A 10753-nucleotide genomic window follows, 5' to 3' on the forward strand; every position below is an offset into this window, starting at 1 on the left:
TTAAAAAAAAAAAAGAAAATGGGCAGGTTCAGACATAGTGAAGAGAAAGCAGAGAATAGAGAGTAGAGGTGGAGAGAAAATAGGGGAAAGAAAGCATAAGTCTTGTGGGGAGGCAATGAGTCTAAAACCTGACTCCTGTCTCTGCTACCCTAAGTCCCCTCTAATGGATCCATCTTTAGATGGATAGATGGATCATGTTTGCTCTGCTTCCAGAGACATCAGTGATCCCTCCGATTCTCTCCATCTGCTCTGCCAACCCCCTCACTCCTCACCTTTACTCTTCAAAAGCCTCTGAAGGGGGAAGGTATAGCTCAGTGGTAGAGCACATTCCTAGCATGGGCAAGGTCCTGGGTTCAATCCCCAATATTTCCATTAAATAAATAAACCTAATTACCTCCCCCACAAAAGAGAACAACAAAAAACACTAAAAGGTTAAAAGAAAAAGCCTCTGAACTGATCCCCTTGCTTCTTTTCTTGCACTCTCCAGACTCCAACCAGAGTCATCTTTTAAAACCTGTGTTAATCATGTCACTCCCCTATGGACATCTTCTAACGGCTTCCCATGCTCTTTGGAAGAAAATCCAAGCTCCTCACCAGGCTCTGCTTGAGCTGGTCCCTGCCTCCCTTCCGGACCTCATCTCCCACCAACCTCTCCCTTGCCTGCATCACTTCGGCCATCCTGGCCTTCGGTCCACCCCCAGCACGTGTCAAGCCTGTTGCCACCTTAGAGCCTTTGCACTTGCTCTCCCTTTGGCCTGGAACACTCTTCTCAGGTCTCTGCCTGGCTGCCCCCTTCTTCTCACTCAGGCCTGTCCTAAATGTGGCCCCACAGACAGGCCTTCCTGACACAGGGTCTAAGTATTCCCTCTGCCTTTCCATCATTGCTTTTTTGGTTCTACTGTATGTGCTTTTGTTACCGTAGCACAGTAGCCAGGTTATCCTTGTTATTATCTGAAATAGTCGTGTTAACTCCTTTGCTTGTTTATCATCCAACTTTCCCCTCTAGGATGTATTCTTCTTGGGGACTGGAACTTGTCTTGTCATCACAGCAGCACTCAGAGCTGCGAGTGCCTGGCACGCAGTAGGGATGTAATACATGGTTACTGAATGAACAAATGAATGGGCTGAGTTGATTGGAGCAGAGAATTTTGGTGCAACAAAGCAGAGTGGGGTGGGGAGGTAGGTTAGAAAGGATCAGGACAGGATGAAGGAGGGCCTCAAAGGGTAGGTTCACCCCTGCCAAATGTGTTCTGTACGCAGTAGGGAGCCACTGAAGGTTTTTGATTTCCTGAAAGCAAGGCTTGTTCATTTAGTTTCCAGGTAGTGTGTAAGATGGATTGGAGAGGAGAGCCTGGAGAGGGACCGTTAGGGGACTAGTGCAAACCCAGGCAAATGCAGAGTCATTTTTTTTTAAACTAAATAAATTGCCTGCTTTGACCATATGAGAAAAATTACTTCCACAACTCATCCTTATACAGAACTGACTCTGTGCTTTTGTCTGAGTGTCTCAGCCGACCCGGCCGGAATGTCCCCTGGTGGAGTGAGGGCTGAAAGAAAACTAGAAACGGAATCAGATGGACAGAGGTTTCAACTTATCCTGAGTCTGCAGTGATGGTTCGTGGGTAATGTTTGAGTCGGTCTTTAAGGGGTTAACAGTCAGGTCATAGGATTTAAGAATTTAAACGTCTTAGCCCTAGAAGGGACCCAGTCCACATCTTGTCATTTCTATAGAAAAGGAAACATGAAATGAGAGAAGGGAAGGGACCTGCTCAAGGCCAGGAGGCCAGGAGGCTAGGAGAGCTGCTTTCTTTTCCAAAGACACTTCATGTCTCTGTGTTAGGTTTCTTCACCTAGAAAATGCAGAAAAACAGTCTTCTTCATAAGATCAAAGAAACGCAGTGAGAGGGTCTTGCAAACTGTGAGTCAAGAGGCTCACGTGACATTTTATTACCTGGCCCTACCTGCCAGCTTGGCTTTAGCTCAGGCTCAGATTCATTCTTTCCACAAGTTTTTGGTTAGCTTTATTTAGCCTACGAATGCAGGTCCTGTTCTCAGCACAGGAGACACCGCAGTGAACACAGCCCTGACAAGCCAGGGTCCTCCCGGTGCTTGCATTCTGGTAAGCTGTGTGTGTGGGTGTGTTTGCTCCGCGGTGATAAGTGCTGTAGAGAAAAGCAAAGCAGGAAAGGGAATGGGGAGTGGCCAGAGGAGGGACAGAACCTGGAATCACACGTTGGGGGGGAGGGTGTCAAAGAGGGCCTCTCCCAGAAAGTGACCCAGATTCTAGACTGCACCTGGCACGGTGAAGGGGAACTTTCACAATTAAAATTTTAAAAAATTTTGAATGAAATATATTTGTTCTTGAGCAGCAGAGCCTTGAGGGGGAGACTGATTTGCTAGGGTCTGCGGTCCATCGACCCTGGCTTGGAGCGCAGGCTGCAGAAATGAAACTTTGTCATCGGCATTCTTTTAGACAGTCAGATGCAACTTTCTGCTTCCTTCTCACAAAGCAAACCCAAACAAAAGCCTTCAAAAGTTAGCATAAATAATTTGCATGAAGACTTACCCTCAGATCTTTGAGTAGTTAGGGAAGGAGGCAGGAACTCACACGGCAGCCCTCCTGGGTCCTAAATGCAGCGCTAGGCTCGTACACACCCATCTCATTTCATCCTCAAAGCAGCCCTGTGAGGGAGATATTATCACTCCCATTTTGCAGATGAGGAAACTGAGGTTCAGGCTTGCCCAATGTCAGCCTGGCTGAGAAGTGACAGACCAGAGATTTAAACCCAGATCGGCCTGGCTTCATATCCTGTGCTCTCTGTGAGGTCACAGCCCTTTCCCTGGACGAGGAGCTGGAGTGGTTTTGAAAGCACTATGGAAACCTTTCCTAGAAGGGATCCAGGAATTACACAGTCCGACTCCTTCATTTTTCAGATCAAATGAATTAACAACCTGAACATGCGCTTAAACACCTGGTTGCCATGAATGGATGTTGGTTTCCTGTCTTTGCAGATTAGAAACCAGTGATTTAGAGAGAATTTGCTTCCCTGAGGTTTAGAGAGCAGGTCAGCATCAAGCTTGTATTCGTAAGCAGCCTGGGGACTTCTACATCTCTGCATTGCCCTCTGAGGCCCTTAAGGCTTAGCTGTCAATCAAGGGCTGTGGTGTCAATGACAAAGAGAAAGAGGAAGAACTGTCAGGCCTACAGAGCAGTGATCTTTGAAGGCTTCTATCAAAATGACTTCTGCGGGGGAATGGCTGGGATGTGTGGAGGTCTGGGGTTAGTAACAGCAAATCTGAGCCAGTGGGCAGAAGGTGCTCGGTCGATACTGAAGTGGTGCTGCTCTCATCTGCTGCATAGACTGGCACCTGTCACGATGGATTTGCTCTTCAAAGTGCTTTGCTTTGAGAGGTAGGGTGGAGGTGGGCACTGCCAGCAGACTGTGGGCTGGGTGTCCTGGCTCCCCATTCCCGCTCACGGAGTGAATCTAAATAGCAATAATAATAGCAATAGCTAACATTTAATGAGTCTGCATCTCAGGGGCTGGGCTGGGGAGCTGGTGTGTGTGTGTGTGTGTGTGTGTGTGTGTGTGTGTGTGTGTGTGTGAGTGGGGGGGGGAGAGACTCCTACTGAGAGGAATGTGGGCTAAGCTTGGGGGGTGGGGAGTCTAAATCTGGAGGAGGTGGGCTCACATGTCATCTTCCCAGGACCCAGTCAGGTCACTTGATTTTTCTTCTCAGTTCACAGATGAGAAGGCAAAGCCTCAGGGAACTTCAAGGTCACATAGACAGTGAAGATTAGAACTCCAGTCTAAGCTCCATTTCCCCAACTTACGTTGGGTGTGTGCGGGTGTATGTGTGTGGGGGGCTTAACTCTTTCTTCTTTTTGAATGAGAAAATGCCCTTGGGGTCAGGATTTAGGGAGGGGACAGGGTAGGGGGAGATGGGGAGGGAGGGAGGGCTCTGGCAATTTCCGTTTCTAGGAGTAAAGGCTCCATACTTTTGGAGCTGTCTCTCTTTGTTTGGGAAATTCACCAGGATGAGCCTTTATACAAACATGAGGCAAGTCTCCGCCCATTGTCCTTGGGGAGGAGGGTGGGGTCACCCCAGTCTCTCCACAGATGGAGAGGAGTGCATTGAGTTCTCTTTAATGATGTGAATCTGCATCTTTTTAACTGCCCTTTACCCTTTGAGAGCTGGGGAGAAATAGTCTTCCTGAAGAGAGATTCCAACTGGACATTAGGTGCCTTCCTGGGAGGTTTTTGAAGATTGAGTAATGGAGACTAGGAAGATACTGTGACTGCTCCAAACCACCCAGACACCCCTTCATTCATTCGCTCGAGCTCTGCTAGGCTTTGGGGGTTTACTGGTGAGTTGCCCCCAGCTGAAATTTGGGAGCGTTAAAAGGGCTGCAAAGCAGCCCCCAAAAGGGCAGCTGAGATTGGAGCTGACTTTGGGACCCGTGAAGCCCTCCTGAGATCTTGAGGTCGGGGTGGTGGGAGAACGCAGAGATCTGGGTCAACGTCAATATTTGGATATTTTACAACGAGGGAGATCAAATGGGTGAGAAGATAAATCTACAGTCAGAGTCTGGAATCAGGGAAATGGCAGCTTAGAGATGTGTTCAGTTAGTAGAGATTACTTTTTAATTTGAATTTAAATGCCTTTAGGTGGGGGTTGCAATCCCAGCTTCCTGGGTTCTCACCACTCCTTCCTGGCCCCGTCTGATTCATGTATTTACACTACCGGCCGGCCGTCTGCCCAGTCCTGTGGCTAACGGAGTTTTCTACCCTAACAGAAGTTGTCTCCAAGCTGAGAGTCTATTTAGTCAAGTATAAATGAACCAAAGCAGATTTATAGCATCTCGTGTGGTGTTAAACTTTGAATAGTTCTCTGATTCTCACTGCAGTGGGATAATAATGGTGATTTTTTTAATGATTTTTTAAAATCTTAACGTTTAAAAGAAAAATTGAAGTTAGTCAGTTTATAGTGTTGTGTCAATTTCTGGTGTTCAGCATAAGGTTTCAGTCATATTCTTTTTCATTATGGATTACTACAAGATATTGAATTTAGTTCCCTGTGCTATACAGTATAAACTTGTTGTTTATCTATTTTATATATAGTAGTTAGTATCTGCAAATCTTGAACTCCCAATTTATCCCTTCCCACCCCCTTCCCTCCCTGGTAACCATAAGTTTGTTTTCTGTCTGTGAGTCACTTTTCTGTTTTGTAAATAAGTTCATTTGTGTCTTTTTAAAATATTCCACATATGAGTGATATTGTATGGTATTTGTCTTTCTCTTTCTGGCTTACTTCACTTAGAATGATGATCTCCAGGTCCATCCATGTTGATGCAAATGCATTATTTTATTCTCTTTTATTGCTGAGTAGTATTCCATTGTATACATATACCACAACTTCTTTATGTAGTCATCTGTCAATGGACGTTTAGGTTGTTTCCATGTCTTGGCTAGTAATGATGATTTACTAGTGATCTTTATTGATGACAATAATGATTGGTGATACATAATGGTGAATAAGCTGACCTTCATTTCCATTCATTCCACATGTTTCTTGAGACCTGCTATGTGTCAGCAGTTTTCTAGGTCTTGGGAATACAACAGTGAAGAAATCAGAAAAAAAATGGAACTTGAATTCCAGTGTGGGTGGAGGGAGGCAGACAAAAGAGGAGATACATGATGGAAATAGACAGTGTATTAAATGGCGATCAGTACTAAGGAGAAAAAGTGGGAAACAAAGTAAGAAGTATTGGAGGAGGAGGCATTAGATAGGGTGGCCATCACAGGCTTCACTGAGAAAATGAATATTTAGTAAAGACCTCAATTAAGTGAGGGAGCTGTCCACCTGGGACAAAAACATTCTCAGCAGCGAAAGTAGCAAGTGCAAAGGCCCTGAGGTGGGACCAGGCCTGGTGTGTTAGAGGAGCCCTCTCAACATACTGTTCGAAGCTCTTTTACTTCTAGGAGGGAGGTTCTGTTATTGTTCCTATTTACAGATGGGCAGACTGTTGCCAGAGAGTCTAAGAAACTTGCTGCATGTTAAATCAGAGGCAGAACCAGGCTTCTCACCAAACCAGTCTAACTCCAGAGCTTATGCTTTCAAATATGAAGCTATGTTAAAGAAAGATTTATTTCGTCGGCCTGGGTAGACCCAGGTACCAAAGATTTACACCTCCAGCTATTAGCAGCCTTCCAAGGCCCTGGAGGAAAACCCTGGGCGTGGTGGTAGGGGAGAGAGTGACTCAGACCTTGGCTGGCTTCCTGCTGAGTCACTGCTGATGGGCCGTGAAGGGAGGCGAGTGGTACTCAGGCCTCACCTCCTCATGCTGGCAGGTTCCTGCCTTTTGAGGGGAGATGCCTGGCTGCAGGCCCTAACCACACGCTCTTGGTGAACAAATTCGTCTGAGTTTCCTAAGAGCTCCGTGGTGGAATTGTGGGTGGGCTCCATTTCCTTGTGCGGCCCCACAGCCCTGGAGGTTGACTTTCTGCCCACCTTGGCCCTGCCTTCTTCGACATGTCCTGGACGGATACTCTCCATCCCTTGTCAGGCTGGCTGCCTTCATCTTGGGGGAACTCTTCGAGAACAGCTGTGTCCTGGCCACAGCACTGCAAAGAACGAGAAGCAGAGGGTAGCCATGCACATTGCCCTGGGCTTCGAGAGGCTCACTGTCTTGACATACTCATTGAGGAATACAGCAAGGAGGTGATGCCTAAGTACAATAATGTGTACATCAAGTTTGTTAAGATTTCAAAACAGGGACTGATGACTGAGGACAGCTGGCCGGTATTCGGCACTTAAACTGTGTGCCAGGCAGGATTCTGTGCATTTCACGTGGTTTATCTCATTTTCAAATTCTCACAACACCTGATGACGGAGTAGCTTTCCATTTTACAGAAAAGGAAACAGACTCAGAGAGGTCACACCTAGCATCAGAAAGTGCAGACTGGATTTAGGGAGGAGCTGGAGCAGAAGGACGGAGGAGGAGCAGAGTGAGAGGCGAAGCTGGAGAGGACAGTGGGATCAGACTGTGAAGGGATTTTTTTCCTTTTTATTGGTTTTTTTTTTGTCTTTTTTTCTTTTTCTTTTTACTGTAGTGTTTTTGTCTATTTTAATTTTATTTTTATTGTAGTATAGTCAGGTTACAATGTTGTGTCAATTTCTGGTGTTCACCATAATGTTTCAGTCATGTGTGTGTGTGTGTGTGTGTGTGTGTGTGTGTGTGTGTGTATTCCTTTTCATATTCTTTTTCATTATAGGTTAGTATAAGATATTGAACATAGTTCCTTGTGCTATACAGAAGAAACTTTTTTTTAAACCCATTTTTATATACAGTGGCTAACATTTGCCAATCTCAAACTCTCAGATTTATCCCTTCCCAACACTTTGTCCCCTCTGGTAACCATAAATTTGTTTTCTATGTCTGTGAGTCTGTTTCTGTTTTGTAGATAAGTTCATTTGTGTCTTTTTTTTTTTTTTGGACTCCACATATGAGTGATATCATATGACATTTTTCTTTCTCTTTCTGGCTTACTTCACTTAGAATGACGATCTTTAGGTCCATCCCTGTTGCCGCAAATAGCATTATTTTATTCTCTTTTATGGCTGAGTAGTATTCCATTCTATAAATATAACTTGCTTATCCCACACTGTAAAGTTTGGATTGAGTTCATGGTGATAGGAAATCACTGAAGATGTTCTAGCATGTTTCTCCTTGGTGCCCCAGTGGTATCACTTCTTTGTTGCTTTGGTTTGGGTTCACCTTGGAGCATGAACAGTGGGGACTGAACAAACACAATGGAAAGAACTCAGACTCTCTGCATAGTGAGATCTCTAAATTGCTCCTTGCTCACTAAGCATCCTTTGTATTTGTTGAACATCTGCTGCAGAATATCTATTGGTGAGAATCATATGTTCCAGGAAATGTCCTGACAGTTGCTGTCCACAGTTGGCTGGTCCTCTCCACTGGGGCCATGCCCACCTCCCTTGATTCACCTCTTTTCCTGGCCTGCACCTCCTTGCTCCCCAATTCTAATGTGCACATAAGTTGTTTCTGTCTATCTAGGTTTCTACTTCTTTTACAAAGCTTCTCCTCCCTATGTTTCTTACGTGATCGGGCCAGGTTGCCTCATGACACCTTCTTGTGGTAGACACCATTAATTACCTACCCAATCTAGTCTTCTTCCTTCCTGGCTTAAGAAATCCCAGTTTTGTTCAGGGCGACCACGTAGCTAGCCCCAGACAATGGATCATGATACATCTAAGCCAACAGCATCCCTGTTTCCCACTTTCCTAGACTCCCTTGCAGCTAGGGGTACCCATGTGATTCAGTTTTTGCCAATAAGACCTGAGAGGAAGTCTGCTCTAGGGCTTCTGGGAAAGCTTTTGACTTTTTGACAAAAGGGAACAATTCCAGCTTTCTCCCCCTGACAAGTCCTTCCCACTGCTCTCAGCTTAAACACAGTCATAATGGCGGGAGCTCTCTGTAGCTGGAAGGATGTCAGATGAGGATTGTCAGTAGCCATCATGTGGAGAAAGCCTGCCTTCTGAGGAGAGAGTACCATCAAACACAGAAAAGCACCAGAACAGGGAGAGAGAGGAAGAGAGGAAAGTTGAAGTCTCGTTTAAATGTCTAGATTCACACCTGAAACCAGCACCACCCCTGGAATTCCAAGTTACATGAACAATACATGCCTTTCTTTTTTCTTTATGCTTATTCAGATGGTTCTGTTATTCGGAACCTAGGCCCAGGTGTCCTATCTTGACGGTGAATATTCAGCAGGGCTCCCAGCCTTCCTCTGTCTGTAACACTCGTGACCTTGACAGGCTGTTAGGATGTGTGTAAGGGCATGTAAGGACATGTAAGTCACATGTCATCCACCTGCCCATCCTCAACCTCAGCACCCCCTCCCTAACACACACACACACACACACACAGTTATCTCCATTTCTACCCTCTGGTCAAAAACTGGCCCAAGGGAGTGAGGAATGAGGAAACTCAGGGTGTCACCCCATACCAAGGCCACCTCAACTCCACAGCATCCTCAGAATGCCCTTGCGACGCCCTTGTTTGAGAAACAGTGGAGTTAAGAAATGGGAGTCAAAGAAAAGTGGGCTGGGTGGACAGGAGTGAGGTGCATAGAGTCTGTCTGATTTGTGAGGGGCCTTTGAGATCATTCAGCTGCTTTCTCACTCATTGTTCATTCGTGAAACACATTCTTTTGCTTTTCTTCTTCCTACTATTATTAACTGAGATGTATTTGACATATAGCATTCATTTCAGGTGTATATAATGATTTGATGTTCGTACATATTGTGGAATGATCACCACAAGTCTGATTCACATCCATCATCACCCATAGTCACAAATCTTTTTTTTCTTTTGATGAGAACTTCAAGATTTATTTTATTTACTTATTTTTGGTGGAGAGGGGGAGGTAATTAGGTTTATTTATTTGTTTTTTAATGGAGATTCTGAGGATTGAACCCAAGACCTCATGCATGCTAAGCGGGCACTCTACTGCTGAGCTATACCCTCCCCTGTGATGAGAACTTTTAAGATCTATTCTCTTAGAAACTTTCAAATACACAATAGTACTATTAATTATAGTCAACATGCTGCACAGTCCCTCCCATGACTTATTTATTGTGTGACTAGAAGTTTGTACCTTTTGACCTCCTTCATCCATTTCTCGCCCCCCTCCTCCACCGCCTCTGACACCACCAAGCTGTTCTGCACGCCACACATTCTTCAGTCGAGCACCTACTTGGTGCCAGGCTCTAAACGTTCCCTGCCTTCTCTCCATCAGTGAGGAAATGTGAAGTACCGCCAATGAAACATATAAAAGAAAGAAATGGACTGGGGAAGCCTCCATTGTCTCTCCTTCCCAAAGAGGAAATTGACCTTAAAATAAAACAGATGAAATCCAGATTGGCCATGAGAGAGCCTTTCTATTGAGTGGGATTTGGGATGTTAAGATGAGATGTCACACTGGAAGTTAGTAGAATCTCCTTTCCTGGAAACCTTCAGGAATGAAGATCTAAGCCACTGACTCATCTTTAATAGACATCTGCATGGGGTAATGCAATGGCTTCTTCTTTTCAAATTGAAGTTTAGTTGATTTACAATGTTGCGTTAGTTTCTGGTATACAGCATAGTGATTCCCCTATACATACACTTTTTCATACGCTTTTTCATTATAGATTGTTACAAGATATTGAATGTAGTTCCCTGTGCTAGCCAATAGGACCTTGTTGTTTATCTATTTTATGTATAGTAGTTTGTATCTGCTAATCCCAAACTTCTAATTTATCCCACCCCCCTGCCTTTCCTCTTTGGTAACTACCAGTTTGTTTTCTATGTCTGTGGATCTAAACAACATTAGATGGTGAAATGCCACAAAGCAGGTGGCAATGCCTTAACCGTATGTGTGCTGTCAAGGGTTCTCCCATCCTTGTCCAGGGGAGTCGTAACCTATCCTTTCACCCAGTGCTGCAAGGGCTTCTGAGTGAAGACACTGAGGTTCGAATCCTGATTCCATTCTTGAAATGGGTAGGTTTTGACAAATCGATAAACCTCCCCGAGTCTCAAGTTTCCTTTGAGTTACTGGGAGTGTTGTCTAAAGATACTATTATCTACCGTTCGGGGGGCTTACTACATTTGGGTTCTGATCTAAGCACTATATGTGTCTTAACTCATTTAATCTTCACATCAAATGAAGAAGCTGAGACTTGG

General features: G+C 44.9%; 1 pseudogene; it reads right to left on the bottom strand.

The window, feature by feature from the left end:
- Window positions 1-10395: 10395 nt before the first annotated feature.
- Window positions 10396-10511, bottom strand: LOC116285541 (U6atac minor spliceosomal RNA; annotated as a pseudogene).
- Window positions 10512-10753: the final 242 nt, after the last annotated feature.

This window comes from Vicugna pacos, chromosome 10 (genome assembly GCF_048564905.1).
Source record: "Vicugna pacos chromosome 10, VicPac4, whole genome shotgun sequence".
Classification (NCBI taxonomy): Eukaryota; Metazoa; Chordata; class Mammalia; order Artiodactyla; family Camelidae; genus Vicugna; species Vicugna pacos.